Source organism: Orcinus orca, chromosome 6 (assembly GCF_937001465.1).
Source record: "Orcinus orca chromosome 6, mOrcOrc1.1, whole genome shotgun sequence".
Classification (NCBI taxonomy): Eukaryota; Metazoa; Chordata; class Mammalia; order Artiodactyla; family Delphinidae; genus Orcinus; species Orcinus orca.
Window position 1 is genome coordinate 21,606,815 of NC_064564.1, and position 27,126 is coordinate 21,633,940.

The following is a 27,126-nucleotide window of genomic DNA, read 5'->3' on the forward strand; positions in this document are numbered from 1 at the left end:
GCATTAGGCTGAGCTCAGAATACAAACATCCATGGACGGAGTTGCAGGAAGGAAGGCCAAGTGATTGGATGCCCGTAGCTGGATATGTGCGATGGTGGAGCTTGGTGAAGGCCTCTCTTTCTGTTTCAACTTTCTCAGTGAGATAGGAGCAAGGGCACTTTGGGTGAGTATGAGGATGCAGGAGGAGGTGGTGGAGGTTTAGTTCAATATGTGTTCATATGTCTTATCATACGGCTAATATATATTTATATGTTTTGTACAATGCATTTATATCATCACTTTAATTTGTTCTGTACTCCCATCTTTATGGAGATGGAAAAGAGAATCTATAGAGTCAGTGTCAGAGGACATGGGGGCAGAATGGGTAGCCTAGAGCTCTAGCATAGAGTGCCCAGAGGCCAGGTTGGAACATTTCAGGTGAGGCTAAGATGACCCATTCAGCTCACAGGGAAAATCAGAACCCAAACCAAAATGTAAACTGAAAGGAGGCTAGTGCTTCAGCACTGAGCAGAGAGGGGGCTGGTGGTCTCATCACTGTGGCTGGTGTTACTCATGTGTTGAGGGCACATTTAACAAGTGATTCAGACTCCGCGGCTGCAGCTTAATAGACATTGCATATTCAGTATTTTCATTTATGGCTCATCAGTGCAGGGCTTGTCCTGACTTATAAACTACATGGAACACCAGTATCACAATGCATTTTCTCCATAAAATTTCCCAGGTAATTAGTTTTATGGAGTTTTGCCATTTGGCACATTTTCTCTCCATTCCAAGCACTTCTGGGAATATCTGAACTCCCGAAAAAGAAATCTCACCACATAGCTTTATTTAGAAGTTAAATTCACAGAAAAACACTCCATAGTGGAAATATCAAGCATTACATGTAGAGTCTGCACAGAGAAACCAATTCCCGGCCAGCCTCAAGCTTAGAAATGCATTCATCTCGTCCACAGCCAATGGTATTTTCTTTAATCTCCCTCCCCCAGGATGGCACATGAGACCTGGAGAGAGGCTTGCTTCTCTAGGTAAGTCATTCATCTTTCCAGCTTTTCTAGAATTTCATGCATCCACTGATTCTCATCCCTCCTACCTCTAGACCCATTCTGGGCACATCCTCACCAGACCTGCCCTGATCCCAATCTCTGAGGTAGCAGGAAAATCCTCTCAGAACTGCCATCTCTTCTCTCTGCAGAGTCAGCCTGGCATCCCCTGTGGTCTTTACCTTTCACCTTGGTACATCCTTAGATTGTGAAGCCCATGGGTGTGCAGTCCAGTCTGCTCTGTGCTTGAACTTGGTACATCACTGCACTTACTTCATGATGGGAGAAGAGTATGTAACTTGTTTTCCTGGTGGTGGCTGTTTCGTTCCTCTGTTTCTCTATACCTTTCTGTTGCTCTCAAAAGCCACCTTTGGATCCTCTAGGGAGCCTCATAGCTAAGAAGTCCTTGTGTCACCCCCAGTGAGGAAAAGCATGCCTGTGGACTTGCTGAGCTGAACACCCTGCATGACACTGTCTGCACATGGCTGGCCAGTCACACACATCTGACAACAACCTCACCCCCAACGCCCTGGAGCTGAGATCAGCTCTAAACGTATCAGGGTAGAGTTTCTTCCAAGGAAAACTGACATTTAGACAGCTGAGGGTTTCTTATGTGGCTCTATTTGTTTTGCAAAGCCTAGTACACCTCCATTACTCTGGAATTATAACCTTTGGTATTGTGATCTGTTCTTTGACTGTCAAAGAAGAAGGTAGTTTGATTTGCATAAGAAGCTCCAGGGTCTAGGGGGAAGGAAGAGATGGAAGCTCCTAATACCTTCTCCCTGGGAGTTGGATCCAGAAAATACTATGGCATGCTGGAGGGTGTAGGAAGGGCCACACATGTTGTGCAATGAAACAGAGTTAAGGAAAAGTGTGCCAAGCCTGGGGGCCCGGACCCATTTCAGGAGGAAGGATGTTTTGACACAGCTTGTGGTTGATGACCCCAACTTCTCCACAAAGTGATTGATTTATTCAACAAATATTGAATGAATATGTATTGAATATTCTAGGCACTGTGCTGGGCTTTGAGAGTATGTTGATGGATAAAACCTATATGGTCTCTATCCGTGGAGTGTTTATAATGTGGGTGTGTTCAGAGAACCATTGCTAAGCATGTGTCCGAGGCTGGGATCCCATCTAGGGCTCTCCCATCATTTCGGTGGGGTCTGGATCCTCAGCGCACCATGGATTCACACCTTTTGCACTGTGCTGCATTACTCTATAACAGCGGCACCATGCGGCCACTGGGAGTGGATGGTAGTGGACCAAGGATCCTTTCCAGATCCCTTTCATCAGAGAGGAAAGGGAGAAGCATTCCAGGCAGAGAGAACAGCTTGTGCAAAGGCCCTGCCTTATAGGAGGGAGGCGACCATAGACAATGAGTGAAGACAAGGCATTAGATGTGGGTCTTTGTCTTGAGGGACATAATAAGAGCTGAGTTTGAACAGATGAGTCAGGCTGTGGGATGGAAAGTGGATTGAAGTGGTAAAAGGGTGGGTGTGGGGAGACCCTAGGGGGCTATGCAGCAGCTCAGATTACAGTATTGTGCCCACATTGTTAGATTATGTGCTCTAGAAGTGAGAGAACATTGAGCAGGTGTCCCCTCAATATGTATTTGTTTCTTTATTTCTAAAAAGTATACTGACATATAATGTGCCTTATAAAAAATATGTGCACATATATAATATATAGAAATTAATAATATTGACATAACAATGAAATAATGCTTAAAATATTTTTGTTTATTTTGTTAATGGTTCAAAAATATGCTTGAATATGCTTCATAGTATTTATTGAATCTTAGTGTATCATTTTGCAATATAGAAATTCAATTTTTAAATAGTTCATTTCAATCTTTAGTTTTATCGTCTGTCTATTGCTGGAAAAAAACATTTTGTAAATATATGTAGGTCAGAGTACAAGAAGGTCAAGTGTATGTCATTGGCTGCTTTTACATCCACGAAATATATGAAGGTTTTTGTTGAGATTTGGCTAATAAATTTCTATTTTCCTTGATGTCAAGTCAGTTGTTCTTGAAAACAAATCTGAAGGTGTTTCCTTTTTATATTTTTAACAAATGGATTAAAAAAATTAAATACTTAATTTTAAAGACTTTAGACATAGTAGAATAGTCCATTTTCAACTTTGTAAAGTGTGTCTACATGATAAATTTTAGAAGTGAATCATTTATATCATTTTTGGCCATAAAATCATGTAATAATATTAACATTTCAAATACTCATTTCAAGATGCTCTTGCCTTAGCACAGGTTTCTTTGAAAAGAATCCTCTCACTCATTCCTAAAACATTAAACATTGAAGGAAGTTGATTCAGTGTTTTGTGTTTGTGTTTTGAAACTATCTGCCAGGAGGCATATTATTAATAGCTACATGCCTTCATAAAAGATCAGGCAATTGGGAGCACCTGTGTTTTTGTAAAGGAAGAATTAGTAATTACTAAGTTAGATGACCCTATGCACATGGGCAGGTGTTAACCTTTGGGTGGTAAAAAAAAAAAGTACAAAAGATTTTCATAGTCACGTCCCATCTTGTTAAGAAGAATTAGGAGGATTCTAGTAGCAAATAAGAAAATACCATCATAAACCAAACAAGACCAGAGCATGTCAGGAGGGTGAGAGAGAGGGCATTGCCATTTCTGCAGAGTCGTGCCCCCTGTCTTCCTGTGGGACACTTTGGATTCTAAAGTGACACATAGTGCTGGTTTTAGAGATCCCTAAAAGTGGTGAGATGGGACAGTAGCTTAGGTGATAGCAATGGAAAGGGGCAAAGTGAATAAACCCAAGTGCTGTTTGGGGGTAACACTGACATCACTAGCTGATGGGTAGGATCTGGGGTGTGGGGGAAAGGTGGGTGTTAAGGTTGATTCCCACGTTTCTGGTTTGTACAATTCATGGGGCAGTGGCACCACTTCCTGAAAGAGGGAGCATAGGAGATCCCGTTTGCAGAGGAGGTCCTACATTTGAGTTGAGGCTTGTTTAGTGTGAGATGCCTCTGAACTGTCCAGAGACAGTTGCAGATGGAGGTCTGGTCTGGAGCAGAGGCCTCAGTATCCAGCCTCTGTGCCCAAGGTCTGTAGAACAGACCCTGCCATTGGGGTAAGCTTTCTCTGGCTCTTGCTTCTCCCTGGGTGGCTTACTCTTCCTAGATACTTTTCAGTCTTGGAGAGACAAAATACAGAAGAGAGGCTGGAAGGAATGCTTGTGGTCTACACAGAAGGAGTTCATCACGTGGTCCAGCCCAAGTCACTAGAAGATGCACTGGACCTCGGTCCTCAAAGTTATAAAGTAGAGCTTGGCTGACCTTGTCTTCTGCGTATAGATTTCCCTTGTGAACTTCACAGTGACGGGTGCCCTTGATAGAGCATGAAGCGTAGTTCAGGTCCTGGGATCTTGACATCTGTCTGTGTAAGATGGTCACCATATCTCCATATACACCTATGCCTCTCCTTGGTCCTCTGCCTATGTCTGTCACCCTATTGGAATGACTTGCATTTGGGGCAAGTCAGGCTGTTTCTCAATTGTGTGTGTGTGCACATGTGTGTACAGCACAGCTGTGTAGTCATGGGGTTAGGATGGCAGGATCTGGAGTCTAACAGCTGGACTACTAACACTGTTTTTCTTCTTTCTACCTATATTTTCTTGTTTAATTTATTTAACTTCTTTGTGCCTTGATTTCCTCATAGCCAAAATGGTGAAAATACCAAATCTACTACAGGAATCTTTGTACGTGCAAATTACTTACCATCATGCTTGACAGAAAATAACCACTCACTAAATGGGTATGTGTCCAGCCACCCCCAGAATACATGATGTAAAGAGTCAATCTTTTTCTTCAAAGTCTGCCTTTCAAGGGCCTCTTTCCCATAAGCCTCCACGCCCCTCCTCTCTTATAGTCTGTCTCCATAACAGAGTATTTTTATACCTTTATAAGCAAGAACATAGTTTCTCATCCAATGACATTTAGGGTAAATTTTACATTACTATTCTCTCACACTGCTGGAGAAAGTTTTCCTTCATTGATTTGTTCTTTCATCAATCACTTTTTTCCTTCTGTTATTCATCTGACCCATACTACAGGCCAGATATTGTGTCTGGCAGAGGCTGTCAAGGAGCTCATAGTCTCATGGAACAAGTGGACTTGTTCAAACTAATTCCAGTTCAAGGGACAGGGCAGAGGACGTCCTGGGGACTCACAGTTACTGGATGTTGACAGTGACCCTGCCCCTGGGCTGTTGCTCACACCGAACCTGAAATAGTCTTTCTGCCAGGAAAACCCGGGGAACCTGCTGGCTGGTTGGGAAATCAAAAGGCAATTGGCTGTCAATTTACATTCCCACCAACAGTGCAAGAGGATTCCCTTTGCTCCACACCCTCTCCAGCATTTATTGTTTGTAGATATTTTGATGATGGCCATTCTGACTGGTGTGAGGTGATACCTCATTGTAGTTTTGATTTACATTTCTCTAATGATTAGTGATGCTGAGCATCCTTTCATGTGTTTGTTGGCAATCTGTATATCTTCTTTGGAGAAATGTCTATTTAGGTCTTCTGCCCGTTTTTGGATTGGGTTGTTTGTTTTCTTGATATTGAGCTGCATGTGCTACTTGTAAATTTTGGAGATTAGCCACTATGGAGAACAGTATGGAGGTTCCTTAAAAAGCTAAAAATAGAACTACCATATGACCCAGCAATCCCACTACTTGGCATACACCCTGAGAAAACCATAATTCAAAAATAGTCATGTACCACAATGTTCATTGCAGTTCTACTTACAATAGCCAGGACATGGAAGCAACTTAAGTGTCCATTGACAGATGAATGGATAAAGAAGATGTGGCACATATATACAATGGAATATTACTCAGCCATAAAAAGAAACGAAACTGAGTTATTTGTAGTGAGATGGGTGGACCTAGAGACTGTCATACAGAGTGAAGTAAGTCAGAAAGAGAAAAACAAATACAGTATGCTAACATATATGGAATCTAAAAAAAAAAAAAGGTTCTGAAGAACCTAGGGGCAGGACAGGAATAAAGATGCAGGCATAGAGAATGGACTTGAGGACATGGGGAGGGAGAAGGGTAAGCTGTGATGAAGTGAGAGAGTGGCATGGACATATATACACTACCAAATGTAAATTAGATAGTTAGTGGGAAGCAGCTGCATAGCACAGGGAGATCAGCTTGGTGCTTTGTGACCACCCACAGGGGTGGGATAGGGAGGGTGGGAGGGAGACGCAAGAGGGAGGAGATATGGGGATATATGTATAGCTGATTCACTTTGTTGTAAATCAGAAACTGACACACCGTTGTAAAGCAATTATACTCCATTAAAGATGTTTGAAAAAAAGGCAATTGGAAATGTGGGATCTTTCTGTGGGAACTAGAGAGGGGACAAAGGTGGATGGAGTAGCACAGATGTACCCTGAATCCTGGACACAGCCCTTATTTGATGCTTTTCTGGTGGTTGAAATTGAATTTTTGTGGACTAGTCACTGCCTTCCCTTTTGTGGACTGGTCATTGGTCCTGTCCTGGGCGACACAGCTTTCGTCCTAGCATGGAGATTCACCTATAGTGCGCAAATATCTCAACTTTGCTTGCATTGTTCTCTTTTCTAGACTGCTCAGTAGCCCCTCCCTCAACCAGACAACTCATGTCAGCATCTCCTGCCTGGCCTTCCCATCCTGCTCTGGCCAGGGGCTTCTTCTCCAGGCTCCCACAGCACCGGGAGCAGGTCTTTATCACAACACTTATCAACCTCAGTTGAAATGTTGATCTTCTCATCTGTCTGCTTGAAGAGCCACTGAGCTTCTTGAAGGAAAAGAATCTGTCTTATTCTCGAAGCCCCAGAAAGAATGTTAGAATGAATGAAGGCACTGTGCCAGGTGCCAGGCAGGCTTCTATTCTTGTTGACACTGAGGAACGTGACAGGTTTGAGCAGGGCTGTGAGGTCATCAGAGGAAGCGCAGGGGCACCACTGCCCGGCATGCCCAGAGCTCACCAAACAAGCCTCTTTAAGGCAGACATGCCCGGGGACCAATGTTAAGGAGAGGAACCATTCTCTCCACCCTCTAGCCTTCTCTTGTCTTCTGATGGCAAACACAGATGGGTATTGTGCTTCAGACATGCACTGTCCCCTTGACCTTTCCCTTGGCCTCTTCCTGACTCTCTAGCCCAGCTACATTAAGTCATCTCACTGCATTCAGTTCAACTTGATTGACTGAAGCTTTCAAAGGCAATTACTTTTATCTAAAATTTGAAGACCCCACTTTGGTAACAGTTTTTATTCCAGTTGTGTGTTTTCAAAGCTATTAACTGTACCTTGTCCTCAAAATGGGGCTGAGCCCTTACTTGGGGGTCAAATGCTTCTTGGGGGTAGGTCCAGCTCTGGGAGGGCAGTAGGTCCCTTCTGCTCCTACCTGAGCTTGAAGTGCAATAGGCACATGCTCCCAGCCCCTCTGCTGGCCCACCCAAGCCTTGGCCTCCTAGGGGTGGGTGTTGGCACTGGCTCATTAGGGAACCCTCTGCAGTTGGCTGAGCTCCTCATGGTCTGGACTTTTGTCAAGTGCTAAAGTATAGTTCTATCATTGGAGGTGCCCATATTTCAAAGAAAAAGATCCAATTTCCACCCCTGATGGTGTGCAAATCAGCTGTGTCTATAGGTGGCTGCTGTGCCTGGAGAGCATGGAAACTAAGAGGTTGACAGATAAAGAACAGATATTGGGAGGAGCACAGAGGGTATGACACAAGTAGACCCATTTGTAGTGGACTGAATTATTGGTCTTGCTTCTTCTCTCACTCCATCCCATCATACTCTTTGCCATGTAACTGAAGTCTTCCCACTCCCATTAAATGTTCAGTGAATTTCCCACCTCTTGACATTGGGTGAAGCTTAGTGATTTGCTTTGGGCAGAGGAATGTGGCTAGAAGTGCCAGTGTGACAGTTCTGAGCCTAGCCCCTAAGACAGCTGTATGTTTCTGCTTCCTCCCAGTGGCTGCACTGGCTCAGCTGGAGTCCTAGGACACACCCAAGTGGAGCAGATCTGAGTCTGAACCACAGCAGGGAGCCAAGTCCAGCCAGATCCACAGTTTAAAGCAGAGATGCCTGGTTTACATCAGCCAATCCACAGATTCTGAGAAAAAACTGATTTCTGTGCTAAGTTTTCAGGTGGTTTGTTATGCAGCAGTAACTAGCTGATAAAACGCCCAAGTGGAAGATTTTGAAATGGGTAAAGTGTATCCAAATTTCCTTCTCTCCTTAGGTAAGAACATATCTTTTCTGTAATATTAATAAAAATTAGGTTAACATCAACTTCACTTATGAAACACTTGCAGTGTACCAACTTCTGTTACAGGTAACTTACATGCATTATTCCATTTAATCCTTACCACAAACCCTATGAGTAAGGCATTATTATCAAGCCCATCTTACAGATGAGGAAGCTGAGGTCCAGAGAGGGTAAGTAATTTACCTGAATTTGCACAGATAAGAAGTGGTGCTGTAAGGTTCAAATCTAGGCAGTGTAGCTCCAGAGCCCATATTCTTATCTGCCATTAACAGTGACTTTAGTGCTCTTCTCTCTTTCTCTTATCAAGGATCAAAAAGAATGCAAGCTCAATCCTGTCACTTAGTATGACTCTATGGTAGCATCTATGACACATTTGGAAGGGCTTACTTTATAACCCTGAGCCATAGGAGTGGATTAGGAGGGCTTTCTCCTGCAAGGGCACTTGGTGCATTCCTGAGCAAGGTGGAAGATGTGGGTGGCTTCTCTCTGCTCCTGAAACAATGCTGCCAAGACCAAGGCTGACTCGGCATTCCAGTGTACCGTGAAGTCCTGCACATGTCTGTCTTCTGGCTGGTGGGCTCTTTGGACCACCCTGAAAGCACAGAATAGAACATAGGTGTGCCACTCTCTGTCTGGGGCTGTGTGGTACAGGGGGACAGGCATCTGAGTCCCAAAGAGCCATGTTCTAGCTCTGGGCAACCATAGCTATTTAGTCTTGAAAGGATCAGATGAGTGTTAACTAGTGCTAATTTAAATACTGGAGAAAGTGGTTTGGAAACTGAAAATATATAGATGCTAATGATAATAATTACAATTGCTAAGACTCATGGCTTGAAGATTAGAGATGCAGCTCTTTAACTCAGGCTAGACTTTTTCTGGCTGATTCCCTGGGCAACCTAGGAAGTGCTAGAGGCTTATTCTCAACATCTCATAAAGCTTACTTTTATCCCTCCCTCGCTTCCTTTCCCTTCCTTCCCCCTTCCTTCATATATTCAGCAGCACTTATGAATCTGGAGGTACCCATTTCTAAGACAGGCATTGTGGAGAAGGTTGGAAAAACCAGTGCATTGCAGATAAACCATCTCAGGATTATTTTCCATCCCTTACACTCACCCCCAGTTATCGGTAATCTGGTGCCCATGGCTTGCATTTCTTTTCCTCTGTGGAGGGCCAAATTCAATAAAGTACCCAGTTTCCACATCAGAAACATATGGGGACCCCTCTTCCTCCCATTCCACCCAAACTGAGTAATAGAGAGCCTGGCTGGTGGCAATATTCATATCAAACTCAAATCCCAGCCTGGGAAAAATAAAATAGAATGCTGGAGAAGGACAAAACACATGTGACACGCTGAGGAAGATGAAGAATAAATTACCTGAGACATGAAAGGAAGGGAATTGCATATATCGTAACCTAATCTTATATGAATAAGGCAGACGTGGTTGGTTTAATAGGCTCTGGAAAACTGAAGGGACCCAAAGGGAGAAAGTACTGGTAACAAATGAGATGCAGATTTTGGAAGAGAAGCAGGCAGTTCCTTATTCCTAGTGAAAGCTACAAGATGGGGTGTTTTTTAATGAGGCTGAAATTGGAGAGGCCTCGCCCAGGCTGAGCAGAAGGGGCAACAGAGGGACCATTCAAGATCTTGGCATCTGAGTGAGAGTAACAAGGCTGCAAATGTGAACGGGCCAAAGTCAGACACCAGCAGGGTCTGGCTAAGCCAGACATCAGCCTCATGTGTAGGGAGAGAGCCCAGGTCAGGTACTGATATGGTCGGCCTGTAGCTGCCAAGTCTGAGGAGCTGCCAGAAACAGAGACGGGTGGGGATTAACAATGGAGAGCTGGAGGACATCCTGAGAAGGCAAGCTGAGTGAATTCGGAAGTGTGCGTCTGTTGGGTTTGGGCAGATTCTCAGGGGCAGGCTCTGCTGACGGCTGGATCTGACAGGTGGGTTTTTAGAAGGCCTCGAGGCTAAACTCGAGGCCTGGGCAACAACGTCCCTGCAGGTCTGAAGGCCTTGGCCTTGAGCACATCCAGGTATAACTGTCACAGTTTTCCACACTGGGAGATGAGCTTTTGTGCAAATAAAACAACTGGAGAGCAATGACAAGGTGAGGCTGGGACGTGTGCAAGCTGGTGGTTTACACTGTTCATTTCAGAGCCAGGAAATCCAGGCAAAAGCAGCAGAAGGAAATAGATCTCGAGACACAACATTATGGCGGCAAATATGGTGTGGATTGGGAGTGGGGGGAGAGAAGGCAGGGAGGCTGGTGAACAGACAGTTGAGTCTTGGATGGGGAGGCCTCTGGCCACAGCAGGAGAGAAGCATCATATCATCATGGTTGAGGACACGGGCTTGGGAGACAGCTTTACCTGAGAATCCCGGCTCCGCTACGTGTGGTTCTGTGACCTTGGGAAAGTTATTTAAATTACTCTTGCCTCAGTTTCCCTCTCTGTATCATGAGGTTTGGGATGAGATTTAAATCAGTCAATCTTTACAAAATGCTCAGGATACTGCCTGGTACATGGTAAACCTTGCATATGTGTTAAGTAAAGGATATAATAAAATTGGAAAAGAAAAAAGAAGATGCAAGGGCTCATCACCTGTTAGATGGTGCAGAGGAAATGGAGACGATGTGGGGCATGATAGATTGGAGGAGGCAGGGCCTCTCCCCAAAGAGCTGTCACACAAGCCCGGGGCTTCCCAGGCGGGGCCGTGGAAAACCTCCAGATGTCACAATAAAGTCCGTGATGCAGTGAGTGAGCTGTAACATTGTAAAGTGTTTTCTTTCCTTTGTGCCAAATTTTGAACAGAAAGCAGAGGATGGAAGAGCAGAGACCATGGAGGCGAGAGATGTGGTGACCTCTCTATGGCCTTATAGGTTTACAGATGAGTCTTGGCCTAAAACCAACCAACCCACGCAGTCACCAACCAACTAACCTACCAGCCAGTCAGTCAACCAGCCAACCAACCAACCAACCAACCAGTCAAACAACCAATGAGGTATCGATTTTAACTGCAGGCCACTGGAGATGTGAGCTTGGATTAAGAGAGAGGGGTCTTAACATGGACGTGTAGGCTTACCCAGTAGCCACAGCTGTTTCTCTGGAATTTGGATCCAGGCCTTGGAGCTCCTGCTGCCCCCAGGCAACACCATTTCCCAGGCCAAAGCCTCTCCCTTCCTCTTCCTTTCTCCAGCTTCTCCACCTGTGCCTCCATCTGCTCTAAGCTGCTCTGCAGCCCCAGCAGAGAACAGAAGCCCATGGCTACCAGGGAGCTGGGGAGACTGCCTCTCCTTCCTAATGACTTTCTCTTGCCATGCTGCTGTTAGGAGTAGTCGTGAGGCTGCAGGAAATCTGCCTTCAAAAGCAAAGCTCCCAACAGTGGATTTTGTTTTCTGGAAGTACGTTAAATGAGCAGCTGTGCGAAAGGGTGAAGAGGAGGGAGAGGGTAAGTGAGAGAGGGAAGAAGCCACGGCAGGGGTTGGGCTGGGACGGCGAGAAGCATGTGAAACTTTTCAATAGTTATGATCACAATTAATGGTGATAATAAAATTAACAATCCCCCCCAAGGCCTGGGCTCTATCTGGGTGCATTGCCGTGTGGACCATCAGCCAGCTGTTGAGGGGTTTGTAGAAGTTCCTGCTAAGCCAGGGCACCGGGCTTGAAGATGGCGAATTTCCCTCTGGACCTCACCACACTGGGCCCTGCTGTGGCTGTAGCCTCCCTTAGGGTGATACCACCTGGCATTCCCCACCAATGCCCCCCTGCCCCCAGGAGTGCTGCACAGCAACTCATATTCCCACCCTCCCTGCCATGGCCTCAAGAAGCTGAAGGGGACGGGGCTTTTAGGCATCCTCTGGGTAAAGGGCCAGCTGCCCCTTCCCTCCCTGATGGGCTCCAGGAATATGGAAAACATCCACGGATGGAGCCAGGACAAAGGATGGAAAAGTAGGTTTTAAATCAAGACCAGTGTCACATCTGGAGTTTGTTTTGGCCATTTGTTCCTACCTTTTCTGTCTTCATCTAAGGGCTCAGGAAATCTCTATTAGCTTCAGGGAGGCAGCTCAGTTTCCCCTGATTCTTAATATAACTTCATGGTGAAGAATCACACCAGAAATACATACCAAGGTTGGTGGGTACATCGGGGCAGAAGTGGACCTTCCAATATAGACAGCAAGGTTGAGAACAGTTGTGGGCTGTCTATAAGGAGTGCAGTAGGTGCAGACTCTAGCCTTGAAGACAGGAATTTCTTCCAGCTTTCTCCCTGGGACTAGTTCTGGTCTAGAGACAGGAAACCTAGGCAGCCGTCTAGAATCTACCATCCACGATCTTGCTTATCTTGGAGAAACCAGCATACCTTTATGAGTCTTAAGTTTCCTTCTTTTAAAAATGGGGTTTTGTGGTGATTAGAGGTCCTGGGGATAGGTTTTGGGTTTGTAAATCCCCTGCACTGTATGGAACATTCTGTGTATGTGATTTTACGTTTGTATATTTTTTTCTGGGGCAAAGGTCTATAACTTTCCTCAGGACCTCAAGTGGAGGTCCTCGGAGTAGGCATTTCTCTGTTGCCCTTGACAGCTAAAAATCCTCTCAGAGTCCACAGCTCAGGCATGTGACCATCCCAGACCATCTCTGCTGGGCTTTTCACCCACTTCTTCTAGTCCTATTATTACCTTGATTTTTGTTGGTTTTGGTTTTTGTCGTTTTCTCTTTCTTGCCATCTGGACCAAGGCTTATCTAGCCTTTCAATGGTTAGAGTCCAATCTCCATATTCAACTCTGATCTGACATAAATTTTCATACCATTCAAGATGTGCACACAGCCTGGACAACGTGGTTTAAATGTCCAAACCTTTACGTTTCCAGTAAATTCTCTTGCTTCTGGGAGTAGAGTCACAGAAATCAGTTGCTGGGTTCCCTGACTCTTGCCTTCTCTTTTGTCCTCATATCTTTTTTCCATCTTCTAGATGAGCTTCCTGTCTCTTTAGGCACATGGAACATCAGATCTGGAAAGCTTATTTCAGAGAGGAAACATTTGTTCAGACCTGCCATATCCTACTTGTCCAAACCTTGTGGATGTACTTTGGTTTTCTTCAGGCATTATTTATAATAATCCTTTTTATTTAGAGAAAGTTTTTTAATTTTTCAAGGTTTTTACTTGATCACATGACAACCCTGTCGGGTAGTTATCAGATGAGATGATGCATATGAAAGCACCTTGTTCTGGGACAGGTGTAAGGTGGGAAGTGAAAGAGCATCATTTTACAAGCAATGGCATGAAAGCACAGAGCAATTAGATGTGAGTTGGTAGAACATGCCAGGGGCTTTAGAAATGGGCAGACTGGAGGCTGAATGCTAGTCTCTTTTTGACTGGATGTGTTATATTTGTCCTGGTGCTCAAACTCTCTGAGCCTCTGTTTCCCTATATAGGAATGAAATGATGACAGTAATGCTTAGATCTCAGGGATGTCTTGAGGATTAAAGGGAATTGTGAACACAGAACACATAACACAGTGCCTGGCACACTGTGGCTCTCAGTACTTGGTACATTATCATTAGGGAAAGGTTAACACAGAGATAGGCATACACCCACCTCCATTATAGAATTTTTGCATCTGCCTCTTGACTGTAAGTTGCTAAAAGATCCCAGAACAACAACACAGTCAGATATGGAGGGAGAAGTAAAGCTCTGCTATCCTATTCCCAGCTCAGTTTATAGATGATAGTTTTATAGCCCAGAGTAGGAAAGTAGTTTTCCCCACGGCACACAGCTATTTAGAGGCAACAAGAGGGTGAACACTCACTCTCTCTCACTGAGGGGTTTCCCAGGATGCAGGACTTTTAGAGCTAAACCTGGGACCATCCTGGGCAAACCAAACTACGCTGGTCACCCAAAGCAGTGATGAGACAAGGTCTTGGCAACCTGTTTTCCAGCCAAACCAGTAGCCTTTTCACTTATGAAGCAAATGTTCCATACAAGTGGATCTGTTCTCTAGTGCTTACTGTTCTGAAAATGTCCTCCCACTGATACGTCTGGTCCCCTATGCTGTTCTTATGCTTCAGAGGATATGTGAGCACTCTACTACTTTCTCCACTGGGCTTCCCTCCACATTTACCCCGATCCTTCTGAGCTCATAGTCACAGGTGAGCCTTGGCATGGTAGGGCCAGCATGTGACCCAAGACTGGAGCACAAGGACTGGGTGAGTGTGCATCCGTCTTCTGAGAGCCATAGTGCCTCTGGCATGTGATGCTAGGGGTACCTGCATCCAGGCCACAGGGAAGGGAGATAGAATAAGAAATGTTTGTGGGAGCTTGGGCTGACGGTAGGGAGAATGGGAAGCGAGCTAAAACTTGTTACTCGTCACCTGCCTCTTCTGGGATGAAGTCACTAGCCACTGTAGTCACTGACCTTCAACACACCCTGAAAGGAGTTCAGGACAGAGATTAGGAATGAGGCACTCTGTGCTCTGGGAAAATCTGGCAGAACAAGTCTTCAGATAGTTAGATATTTTCAGGAGATTTTATGAACACGAATTCTTGCATCTTCTCATATCTAAAAAGCACTAAAATAATTAACGGAGACATCTGCTGTTCGTGACTAGCAGCAATTTTCTTGTGACTAGCAGCAACTTCCTGCCAAAATGTGTGCTTGACTGCATGGGTCTCCCTTCACCAAAATCACATATACACTGATCTTCCCCCCTGACTCTTTGGAGCAGTTCCTCAGAGCTACCTGAAATGCTGTCTCCTGGGCTATAGTCCTCATTTTGCCCCCAATAAAACTTAACTCACAACCCTCATGTTGTGCATTTTTTTCCAGTCAGCAGTGACATTGAGCCTAAAACAAAGTTGGGAGATGGATGCAGAAAAGAATGGGGCGTTGAGATTGTTGGCATGAAGTTCTCTTTGTAAGTGACATGTCACACTTTCTGTTTGGATACATATAACCAATAAGGAACTTGTCTCCAGATTGTATAAAGAATTCCTATAAGTCAATGAGAAAGGGACAGATAATCCATTAGAACAAAATAGGCAGAAACCTTAACATCTGGAGGGGTGGGATAGGGAGGGTGGGAGGGAGGGAGATGCAAGAGGGAAGAGATATGGGAACATATGTATATGTATAACTGATTCAGTTTATTATAAAGCAGAAACTAACATACCATTGTAAAGCAATTATACTCCAATAAACATGAAAAAAAAATATATATATATATCCAGTCAGTAACATAGGAAAAGATGCAAACCTTTAGGAATTAGAGAAATGCAAATTAAAACCACGTACATTCATCAAAGTGGCTAAAATGAAACACCAAGTGCTGGTGAGACTGCGGAGCAACTGAAAGTCTCATACTCTGATGGCAGGAGGATAAAGTGCTACAGACACTTTGGAAAACTGATTGGCATCATTCACTAAAGTTGACTATACAAATACCCTGTGAGCTATCAGTTCTACTCCCAGGTGTGCACCAAAACAAAAATGCATACTCATGTGTCAAGACGTAAGGAATGTTCTTAGCAACATTATTTACAGGAGCCCCAAACAGGAAATAACTCAAATGTCTATCAAAAGTTTGATGAATAAATAAATTGTGACATCGTTATACAACGGAATGCTATATAAAAATGAAAATGACTTATTCCCATATCTAACAACATGGATCAGACAAAGAAAAGTACATATTACCTATATGATTCCATTTATATAAAGTACAAAAATAGGCAAAATTAATCCATGGTTTTAGAGATCAGGATGATGATATCTTTTGGAGACTTTTAGTCCTTTTTAGTGACTGAGAGGGAGTATGAGCAGAGCTTCTTGAAGTGCTGTCGTTCCCTAGCTCTGAGTTGTTGCATGAGTGAGTTTATCATGCAAAAATTTATTGAGATGAGTCCATATAATTTGAATACATTTCTGTATGTATATAATTCCTCAATAAATACATTTATTTAAAAAATGGATGCAGGGCTTCCCTGATGGCGCAGTGGTTGAGAGTCCGCCTGCTAATGCAGGGGATGCAGGTTCGTGCCCCGGTCCGGGAAGATCCCACATGTCGTGGAGCGGCTGGGCCCATGATCCATGGCCGCTGAGCCTGCGTGTCCGGAGCCTGTGCTCCGCAGGGGGAGAGGCCACAACAGTGAGAGTCCCGCGTAACGCAAAAAAGAAAAAAAAAATGGATGCAATGTTTCCTCCCTGTTCTGAGTCATTGTGCAGCTATGGGCAATACATCTGGGCCTTAGTTTCCCCAGGGCACTAATCCTTCTATCCAGAGTTATGTGGAAAGCAAGGTACTCTTACCTTCCCCTAGGGGTTCTATCCCATAGGCTGGAGAGCCACCAGAGCTAGCTGCCTTCCCTCTCTAGGATGAAGGCTCCCATACACAATTGGGTGATAGACCCCTGCAGCCCCAGCACCCTGTTACTTCCTCTCTAGAGAAATAAAACACATTTTCCATTTGTTCTGGGCCCCAAAGAGTACCGAGCCACTTGTTCTAGAACTTTGACAAATTGACTTATGCCAATCTCCTCTCTTCCTCCAGCCATTCCCACTTCATTTCAGGCCACTTAGTCCATTTTTTTCCCTTATGTCCTTGGTCCTCAAGACTGCCCACTTGGGCTGAGCCTTATTTGATGACAAGTTGTCAGAACAGCTCTGGCCGTAGTTTTGTTTTGTGATTTAAGCCAAAAAGAAAATTTGACTAGGGAAATTAGATGGAGGTGATTGCAGCTAAATCGCCTCTTACTGAAGCTTTTGGAAAATGTAAATGTCATCAGTCTTGTCAAAGCCAGACACAGGAGAAAATAATGACTAAAGGTGGACCAAGATACACGCTGGGACTGCACAGACTTAGAATTAGCCTTCCTGTTTGTTATTATTCTTTTCCTTGTAAGTAGTGGGGTGGAAGGGGGAGGAGAAGAAAGGGAAAATAGGAGGGGAGAGCAGGGTGCGGTGGAAACATGGGGAAAAATGGCAGAACCTGAGCAGTGTTTTTATTTTCTATGCCTCTTGAGCATGGGCAGCATCCTGGTGACTCCCAAGCAACTGTGACGAGGGAAGCTGGGGGCTGACAGCATGACACTTGGCTGGGAATTGGAATTGAGGACAGTGGACCAGGCTGGGCTGGCAGAGGAGACATGGACTCTCTGGCCGCTGTGCAGTCATCATAGCAGTTGGAGGTTGACTGGGTCATTCAATGCACCCTTGCTTCAGTGACCCCTTGGGAAGTGCACTTACATGAGAAGGACCAGCCCACCACTGAAAGAGCCCCTGAGAATCATCTGTATGTGAGACCAACAGTGGAATACAAAGAATCCCATGATGCAGCCTTGTCCTGGAAGGGCAGGCTGTTGAGAATCCAGAAGTGGGACTCTGAGGAAGGGTTGGTGTTAGCTACAGACCTGTAACCAGAGGGAATTGCATATGTGGAAATGATGGGAAACTTGAAACTGACAAATCAGAGGTTGAGGGGCAAAGGAGAGGTAACAAGTGAGTTACTTAACCAGAAATCCAGTAGACATTGAATTTGGAGCATCTATCCAGACAAGGCTCAGAGAACTGACCCTTTGTGCAGCGTCCAGACTGGTGATGGTCAGCTCAGGTGAGAGCAGGCAGGAGGCAACAATTAGCCATACTTGAGGAGGTGGGAGTTCTGGGAAGGGAAGTCTAGCCATAGGTTCCAGGTCAGGCATAGTCCAAGGAATCAAGGAAAACTCAGTCCTGGGTTATAGGGAACAAAGTATTGAGCTTCAAGAGTAGAATCTTGTTTCTTAGGAGTAGACGTCCAAGGTTAGAGAGGGGACCCAAAGATCTCTGGGGAAATGATCTAGTGGTTCTCACAGCTCATCTCCCTGAGGATATTAATTCCCTCTTCTGTAGGGAAGTGAGACTATATTTCAGGGTTGAGTAACTATAGCTCTAAAGTGAGCAGAAGGCAGGGAGCCTAACAGCTCATTATGGAGGCATCTAGTCCGTACACTCTAGTTGGAATAAGGTGCATTAGGGCTGAGTAGGCCAGACAATCAGAAAGCAGAGAACTGACTGCAGAGAAGAGAGGGATTCTTTAAGGTTGAGGTCATTGGTGACAGTTCTGTGGAAGCACTAAGACTCAGACTCAAAAGTTTCCATCTCCTCTAATTCTCCAGGATCAGGACCAGCCAGATGATAACATCTAGAGGCACCTTCATTATTTCCCATCAGCATTAAATTATACTAAGTTCCCCTTTTGAGGATTTTCTTTCCTTCTTAGAAACACCTGAGTTTGAACTAAATAATTTGTAGGATTCCTCCCCAGTTCTACCTCTTGTGACATGCCACCCTTGCCTGTCATCGATGTGCTTGAACACATTACTCATAGTCTCCTGTAATTCCTGGTTTAATATCTGCTTTCCCAGATCTCTGAAAGCAGGGAATTTGTTTCTATTTTTCATAGTGTATATATGTCATAAAGGAGGCACTCAATACATATTTATTGAATGAATGTATGAAGAGCGGCCAATATTCTTTGACACCTACCCATAGGTTTGACACATGGGGCCATCATGAAGGAGAGTCAGCTCCCTCCCCTCTCTCACTGTGACATTTCTTCCTCTGATGCTCATGGTTCCTGAGCTATGTTTCTTGGGGAAAATGATTTTTAAAGAAATTGATTCCCCATTTCAAGTATGGTAAATCCAGAGGCAGATACCTAAGTCTGAGTTAGATGTCTGCAGAGGGCAATCTGACATCAGTATGATAGCCTATGTGACTTACATGCTCTTCCAGTGGCAGCGAGTACAGCTGGAATATGCTGGATACTGTCCCTTATCCCAGCATTGGGCATATTGTCTCTGGCAGCAAAGGCAACAGCATCCCATAGTCACTGTGCACTTTTCTGGCCTGACCCACTGCATTCTCCAAGGTGGCATCCTACACGGGACATACTCCTTGATTCCCAGCCCCTGGACCAGATTCCTCTGTTGTCCTGTATCCTCACCCTTCTTAGAACTGAAGTCAAATCAAATTCCCAGGACCTCCCCTTCCATGGCCCACGTTTCTGACTGAGGGAAATGAGTCTGAGCTCAGGGACCTGACGTTCTCTCTCTACTTTGGCAGGTGTTCCAGGCCCCTGTCCTCCCCTGGGGAAATGCATTCGAGTCCCTTTTTCTCTTTCTTTTATAAATCACAGCCCCAAGGGCAGCGCTGTGGTAAGTGGATGGTCTGGTCTGCAGATCTCCAGAGCTGGCCGCCTGGCTGAGGCTCCCAGCTACTGACTAAAGCTGGCTGAAGACATTTCCCCAGACAGATAGAGACAAAGGAAGGTTGGCCAGGGGGCCGATCCTCTCAAGTACTTTATGTCAGAAAAGAAAAAAGGAGAGAAAAGAAAAGAAAAAGCTCTTGAGGCTCTAAATTGGCTTTGGAGCATTCTGTGGGCCATCTTCACATCCAGCACCTGCGGTCGCTGTACTTTGTGAATTTGTAATCTGCAGATGGCCGGGAGGCTGGAGCAGAAGGACACGGGGACACTCTGATGTTGCTTCTGTCTTCCCACTGTTCTACCTTCCTTACATCTCATTCTCCAACCCTGCCTGTACATTTCCTTCAAGGAGGATCTCAACTCTCCAGTCAAGCACCCCCTTGATCTTCACCTTCCAGTTATCTCCTGCCAGTTGACTCCTTCCTCCCCAGCTCACACCCCGCCCCATTCGTCATACATTATACATTTGCCACTGTGCTCCCCTTGCACCATTCCCTGCAGGTCCAGGCTGACCATATCCCTTGGTATCTAATAAGACAGTGTGATGAGTTCCTATCACCTTCATTTATTCTTCACTCTGACCCCCGAGGTCAGTTCTATTCTTTCCATTGTCTAGATGAGCAAACTGAGAGAGAGGTACTAACTTTTCAAAGTCAGTCTGCTTTGAAACAACAGTCCACGCTCTTTATCAACAAGTTGAATGCCCTTACTGTTATATAACAGCTGCCACAGGCCAGGGAGATGATACAGCTGGGACATGTCATGAACTTTCACTTAGAAGCAAAAATCAAATGTTGTGCCCCAAGAAGCAATTTCCATCTCTGACTTAATATTTTGAGGCACTGTCTCCCAGGCATCTCCTTTTCCTGTCCACTGGGCATTCCCCTTAGCCAGGGGTAACAGTGGGCCCCACCACCCCATTTGACCTTGGCTTAGCTAGGGGAGTTTGCTGTTGGATGGGGAAGGGGAGATGACCTGGCCAGCATGCACCTCAATTAGCAAATGCGTTTTAGTTGTTGAATTCATTACTGCAGGTTAATTGAAAACTGAGAGTGAGGCTGGATAGCACAGTTTAATTGCACCATTGGAAAAGGCAACCTCCTGGCCTGAGAGATGGAGGAAGCTCCTGAAGCTGCAGTTGAAACCCTGTTTTCTCCTCCTTAATCTGCTCTTGAATTCATGAACCTGAAGTTTTGCAAGCCCCGCAGAAAGGGGCATCCTCTTTTTTTTTTTTCATATGTATGTGTACCATCTTTATTCCATAATTGCAAAACATTTTCATTTTTAGATTTATAAATACCAAATAACACAATGAATGTTTTTATTTCTATATCATCTGTTTCTTTCCAGTTGCCTTGCTACACACACCTGTCCTCAGCATTGTTATGGCAAATATATCAAGTACATTTTAGTGCATAAACATTATAAGAGATGAAAGAATAAAGTCACATGTCTTTTTAGCAAAATGGGATGATTAAGGTTCATGCATAATATTGTGTGACACAGTTCTTCCTGTTGAATAACTAACTGGATGAAAATACCATATTTCTTTTTGTCCTTAGAAACATATTCTTCACTCATTGATTCTTTTTTTTTGGATGATAGCTGTTCTTTTTTTTAAAAAAAACATCTTTATTGGAGTATAATTGTTTTACAATGCTGTGTTAGTTTCTGCTGTATAACAAAGTGAATCAGTTATACATATACATATGTTCCCATATCTCTTCCCTCTTGCGTCTGCCTCCCTCCCACCCTCCCTATCCCACCCCTCTAGGTGGTCACAAACCACCGAGCTGATCTCCCTGTGCTATGTGGCTGCTTCCCACTAGCTATCTATTTTACGTTTGGTAGTGTATATATGTCCATGCCACTCTCTCACTTTGTCCCAGTTTCCCCTTCCCCCTCCTCAAGTCCATTCTCTAGTAGGTCTGTGTCTTTATTCCCGTCTTACACCTAGGTTCTTCATGACCATTTTTTTCCCTAAGATTCCATATATATGTGTTAGCATACAGTATTTGTTTTTCTCTTTCTGACTTACTTCACTCTGTATGACAGACCCTAGGTCCATCCACCTCACTACAAATAACTCAATTTCGTTTCTTTTTATGGCTGAGTAATATTCCATTGTATATATGTGCCACGTCTTCTTTATCCATTCATCCGTTGATGGACACTTAGGTGGCTTCCGTGTCCTGGCTCTTGTAAATAGAGCTACAATGAACATTGTGGTACATGACTCTCTTTGAATTATGGTTTTCTCAGGGTATATGCCCAGTAGTGGGATTGCTGGGTCATATGGTAGTTTTATGTTTAGTTTTTTAAGGAACCTCCATACTGTTCTCCATAGTGGCTGTATCAATTTACATTCCCACCAACAGTACAAGAGGATTCCCTTTTCTCCACATCCTCTCCAGCATTTATTGTTTGTAGATTTTTTGATGATGGCCATTCTGACTGGTGTGAGATGATATCTCATTGTAGTTTTGATTTGCATTTCTCTAATGATTAATGATGTTGAGCATTCTTTCATGTGTTTGTTGGCAATCTGTATATCTTCTTTGGAGAAATGTCTATTTAGGTCTTCTGCCCATTTTTGGATTGGGTTTTTTGTTTTTTTGTTATTGAGCTGTATGAACTGCTAATGCCTTTCTTCTCTAGCAGTCGGCCATTTAAACCAGGCTACCTTGAAAGTGGGCACAGTTTGAGCCCAGCTTTCATTTCAGAGAGCCCATTTTCAATGGCCTCTGTGTTGGCATAGCACTGAATACTGTCAGTAATGAATTGTGTCATCACAGGCACCCTGTCCCCCAAGCAGAATGGTTGGCCGGTCCTCAGCATAGAATCAGAGGTGTTGAAAGGTTAGGTGCTTACATCAAGGAAAGAAACAGCAAGGACTTTAGAACCAGACCAACTCAGGTTTGAATACAGCTCTGCTGCCTATAAACTGTTAGATCCTGCTTCTCACAGCATCAGTTCTTAATTGGAAATGGAGAAAAGATTATGTACCTTTAGGATTATTCCAAAGAAAAAATGAGACCATCAATGTGAATTGCTCATTCCTCCAACTGGCATCTAATGGATCTCAGCAAAAGCCCCTTCTCTTTCTCCTACTCTTTGGGGCCACAGCTAGGTTTGCAAATACATTTGAACATTATTTTCCAACTCCAGTTACATTCTCCACCTCTCCTCTCTTGAGTTCTTCCTGATTTTTTCCTGTCAATACACACACTTCAGATGGCCTCAGGAACGTGGAGGCCAATTTGTGACAGCTTGATTCCATGACTTTGCTATTTGTGGTTAACTTTACCATGCAATTTAAGAAATAGATTGATAGGAGGTGATAGCCTAGTTCCAGGGTCCCACAGCCTCAAATTGACAGGAGAGCACATTCCATAACACTTGAGGTGTTAATTACCTTATATGAATTATCTCACTCGTTTCCACGTTTTCAGAGGTATGTATTAGTTTAAGAAATGCTTAATCGTCTATAATAGATAAACTCTGATATGTCCATGACTTAATTTCTTGCAAAGGAAAATCCCACTGTGTGGAGCCCAGGATTGGGAGGTTACTCTCTCTGCCCACAGGGACTTGGGCTGATGAGGATTTTGAGTTTTCACACCAGGCTTCCCAGGTGGCCCTGGCTGGGGAAAGAGACTGTAGAAAAGGGAAGGGAGAGAAAGAGGGTTCACTGCCCTTGACAGGATTTTTTGCTCTTTTTTTTTTTTTGCCAGACACAGGCATCACTCCCCACATTCCTGTTTCTTTGGTCAGAACTCAGTCATGTGGCCACACCTACCTGCCAGGGGAGCTAGGAGACAGAGTCTAACTATGTTCTCAGAAAGAAGGGGAACATCTCTGCCACAGGTAGGTATGAATGTCCCCATTTTACAAATAAGGAAATGAGTGGGCACACAAAGTAAACAGGGGAGCTAATTTCTCAATTTGGGCCATAGTTTCATTTCTCTTCAACCTGCTTGGAATTATGTTTTTGAATTTCCAAGTATATACCAGAAATACATATTTTTACTAAATAAAAATCAAACTTGGACAAAACTTGAACCCCAAAGGGATAATCAAAACAATTCTTCTCAAAACTGAGTATGTGTTAAAGAGCAGGAGATGCAAAACCTTAGGATAAGCTTGGCACACTTGAATGATTAATTTTTGGTTAATAGTAAGACATCTATTATTTGTTTGTACATGTATGTATGTATGTTTGTTTGTCTACTCTTATTAGGCTGTGAGCTCCTTGAACATTGCATCTAGCAATTTTGTTCTTAATAGTAGTGACTTAATGAAGATTTGTTCAATTGAATTGATTTTAGCCTTTTGGTTATAATATATAAATGACCACTAAAAGGGCTATATAGTGCTACCAAGTTCTTTTAGCTTTATAATCTTCAGAGAGATCTCCACTCATAAATGATACCTATGAAATTGAACTGCTATACACTGCTCAACAGCAAAATGGTGGGGCAAAATCTGGATGGATGTAAGGATATGAAAGAGTGACATCGCCCTTTGCAAATTATGTTATATGTAATATCTAGTACCATCATTTAAAGAGCGAGTCAGCATTATTTTCAAGGTTTCCATTAATTTTTGTTACTTTCTGATATTTTGGGAGGGACTTTTTCATTCTTGAATTGTTAATGCTCTTGTTTTCATTCATCTCTATAATTTAGTGCCATAACAAATGTTAGAAAATGGACATAGGAAAGAAAAATTCTCCCTTTCAATGGGGGAACTCTTTGTACCCACAGCTAATACCTGTTTAAATTTTTTCTTTTTTTTTTGGAAGGTTCCCTAACATTTAGTTGTCTATAGGACTTCCTGTATACTAAAATATCTAGGCACTTCTGGCCTTTCATATTAATATAAACCTAAATAGCCAGATCAATTTTAAAATAAGATTAAAGTTTTCCAGCAATTTGAAGAAAAAATAGTAAGGCATTAACATTTTTCCATTGAAGCAAATCTGGATATATACATAGTAGAATGTAAAATTTATATGAATTTTTAAGATTAAAAATGGAACTTCAAATAAAAAACTGTCTTGTGGTGGGCCACTGCTGTGTCCTTGGACACCTAGGGGTTCAAGGTCTCTCTTTTTAGTTTTAATGGTGGAAAAGTTTGAAATGGTTTAGAATTTTCTTAATGAAAAAATTATGTGGCACTTTTTTTTTTTTTTTTTTGCGGTACGCGGGCCTTTCACTGCTGTGGCCTCTCCCGTTGCAGAGCTCCGGACGCGTAGGCTCAGTGGCCATGGCTCATGGGCCCAGCTGCTCCGCGGCATGTGGGATCTTCCTGGACCGGGGCACGAACCTGTGTCCCCTGCATCGGCAGGCGGACTCTCAACCACTGCGCCACCAGGGAAGCCCCTATGTGGCACATTTAAATGTAATTTCCTACTAACCCTTACTGTAACTTTTAAAAATAATCTGTATTATGTCTTGGAACTTGCCTCAAATTTTATTTTAGTTATAAATGTTCTACAAATTTCTGGAGCCCACCTTTATGAGTTTGAGCCACCATAGTCTTTTAAGCGTATCTCTCTAATGATAATTTGCCTTTCTCTTCAAGGGTAATCTCACTGTTTCTTCCCCAATCCGAGAAACATCCTGTCTTACTTCTCTAGTCAGGAGCTACTTTGGGCTTTCTCTTAGCTAAAAACCTCTTTCTAGTGGACTGGGAACAATAAAAACCTTGTATGCTTTTCTTACCATATCAAGAGAACATCATTCCAACTCTTCTTATCTGCTTTCTATAGTGAGTTAACCAATTTAATCTGCATATAATGACTGGGACTAATTAACAGTTTTCCCACAGCTGGTTCCCTCTAGAAACATTTAGCAGCTGCTTTCTAGTAGAAGCTGTCCTAGAAACGGAGTTCAACTTAGCAATATCTCTTTATAATAGAGCAGAGTGTTTTCATGTCAACTGGCTTTATCAGGAAAGGCAAGAATGGCTCATTGGTATCGTGGATCAAACAAACGCCTTTTACAAAACATCGTGTAACTCAGATATGATGGGGAAAGCCCCCTCACAGCTATCATTTATTTCTTTACTTTCATCTTCATTTATTTATTTTATTCCATTTTACTTTTTCTTTCTCAACTTTTCCCTGACTCTCCACAAGTGACTTCACATCTGATAGTATCTCCACCAAATAGCCCTTTTTTTCCTTTTTCCTATTTTTAAACTCTCTATGGACCTTAGGTGCACAGAATTGGATTAATCATGTCCTTAGTACATCACTCTCATCACTGGAACATACAACTTTCTTTAGTATTTTTAATAATGTAATGAGCATTTACAAAACCACCAATGCAAATGAAAGCTAGGACATGGACAGTAACCTATATCTAACCACATGGTTGCATTTCATCCCATCACATCTCTGGCTCCTCCCATCTGAAACAAACTTTATCCTGAAACCTGTATCTATCATTTTCTTGCTTTGCTTTTTAAATCGTTTTATTTCACCTGCATGTAGTCTTTAAAAGCCTATTTTGATTTTAGTTATTTTAGACTCCACAAAAATATCAAGATCTATGTAATTTGGGGTGGTGGTGGTTACTTTTCCACTTAATATAAAAATGCTAAGATTTATGCATATCATTGCAAGTTTATTCACTTCTACTGCTTATCTATCTTGTGACCGTTTCACACTTGGTTCATTTATTCTCCCATTGATGAGCATTTGCATATTTTCAAGATTTTTTGCTATGAAGAACTGTGATCATTTGAATGTTCTTGTATACATCTCCTTTTGCACATGCTCAAAAATTTCTTTTAAGTATGCATTAAGAGAGAAATTGCTGGGTCATATGATGTATAAATGGTCAAATTTAGGAAATATCACCAAAGTTTTATCCAAAATGATTGCATCAATTTACTGCATCAATCCCAACATGTCTTCTCCTATTCTTGGTTTTGTCAAATTTTTAAATGTTCTTGACAGTTAAATAACTTTAAAACATGGCCTTAGTTTTCACTTCAATGATTAAAGGTATCTTCTTATGTTTCTTGGTCACGTATTTCTTCTGTGAAATGTCTATTTGTGTTTGTCTATTTTTCTAATAGGTTGTTTGTATATTTCCTATTGATTTGAAAGTCTTTATAAATTTTATATGTTAATTATTTGTTGGAGCCATGCAATACAAATATATTCCGTCAATATTAATTTTATTTTTACTTTCCTTAAAGAATATTTTAATGAATAAAAGTTCTTTATTTTAGGGCTTCCCTGGTGGCGCAGTGGTTGAGAGTCCGCCTGCCGATGCAGGGGACATGGGTTCGTGCCCCGGTCCAGGAAGATCCCACATACCGCGGAGCGGCTAGGCCCGTGAGCCATGGCCGCTGAGCCTGCGCGTCCGGAGCCTGTGCTCCGCAACGGGAGAGGCCACAACAGTGAGAGGCCCGCGTACCACAAAAAAAACCAAAGTTCTTTATTTTAACATGTTTAAATTTATCAATCTCACAATTTATTTAATTCTTTAAAAATATCTCTTAATAAAGTTTTAAAATTTTCCTCA

The 27,126-nt window shown here is 43.2% G+C and overlaps 1 long non-coding RNA gene across 1 annotated transcript; it reads left to right on the forward strand.

Annotated features, from left to right (window-relative positions):
• On the forward strand, positions 1-27,126 carry LOC117201628 (uncharacterized). The gene is made up of 3 exons (XR_007477919.1): positions 1-163; positions 987-1,025; positions 23,320-27,126. It is a non-coding gene; the product is annotated as an uncharacterized LOC117201628 (long non-coding RNA).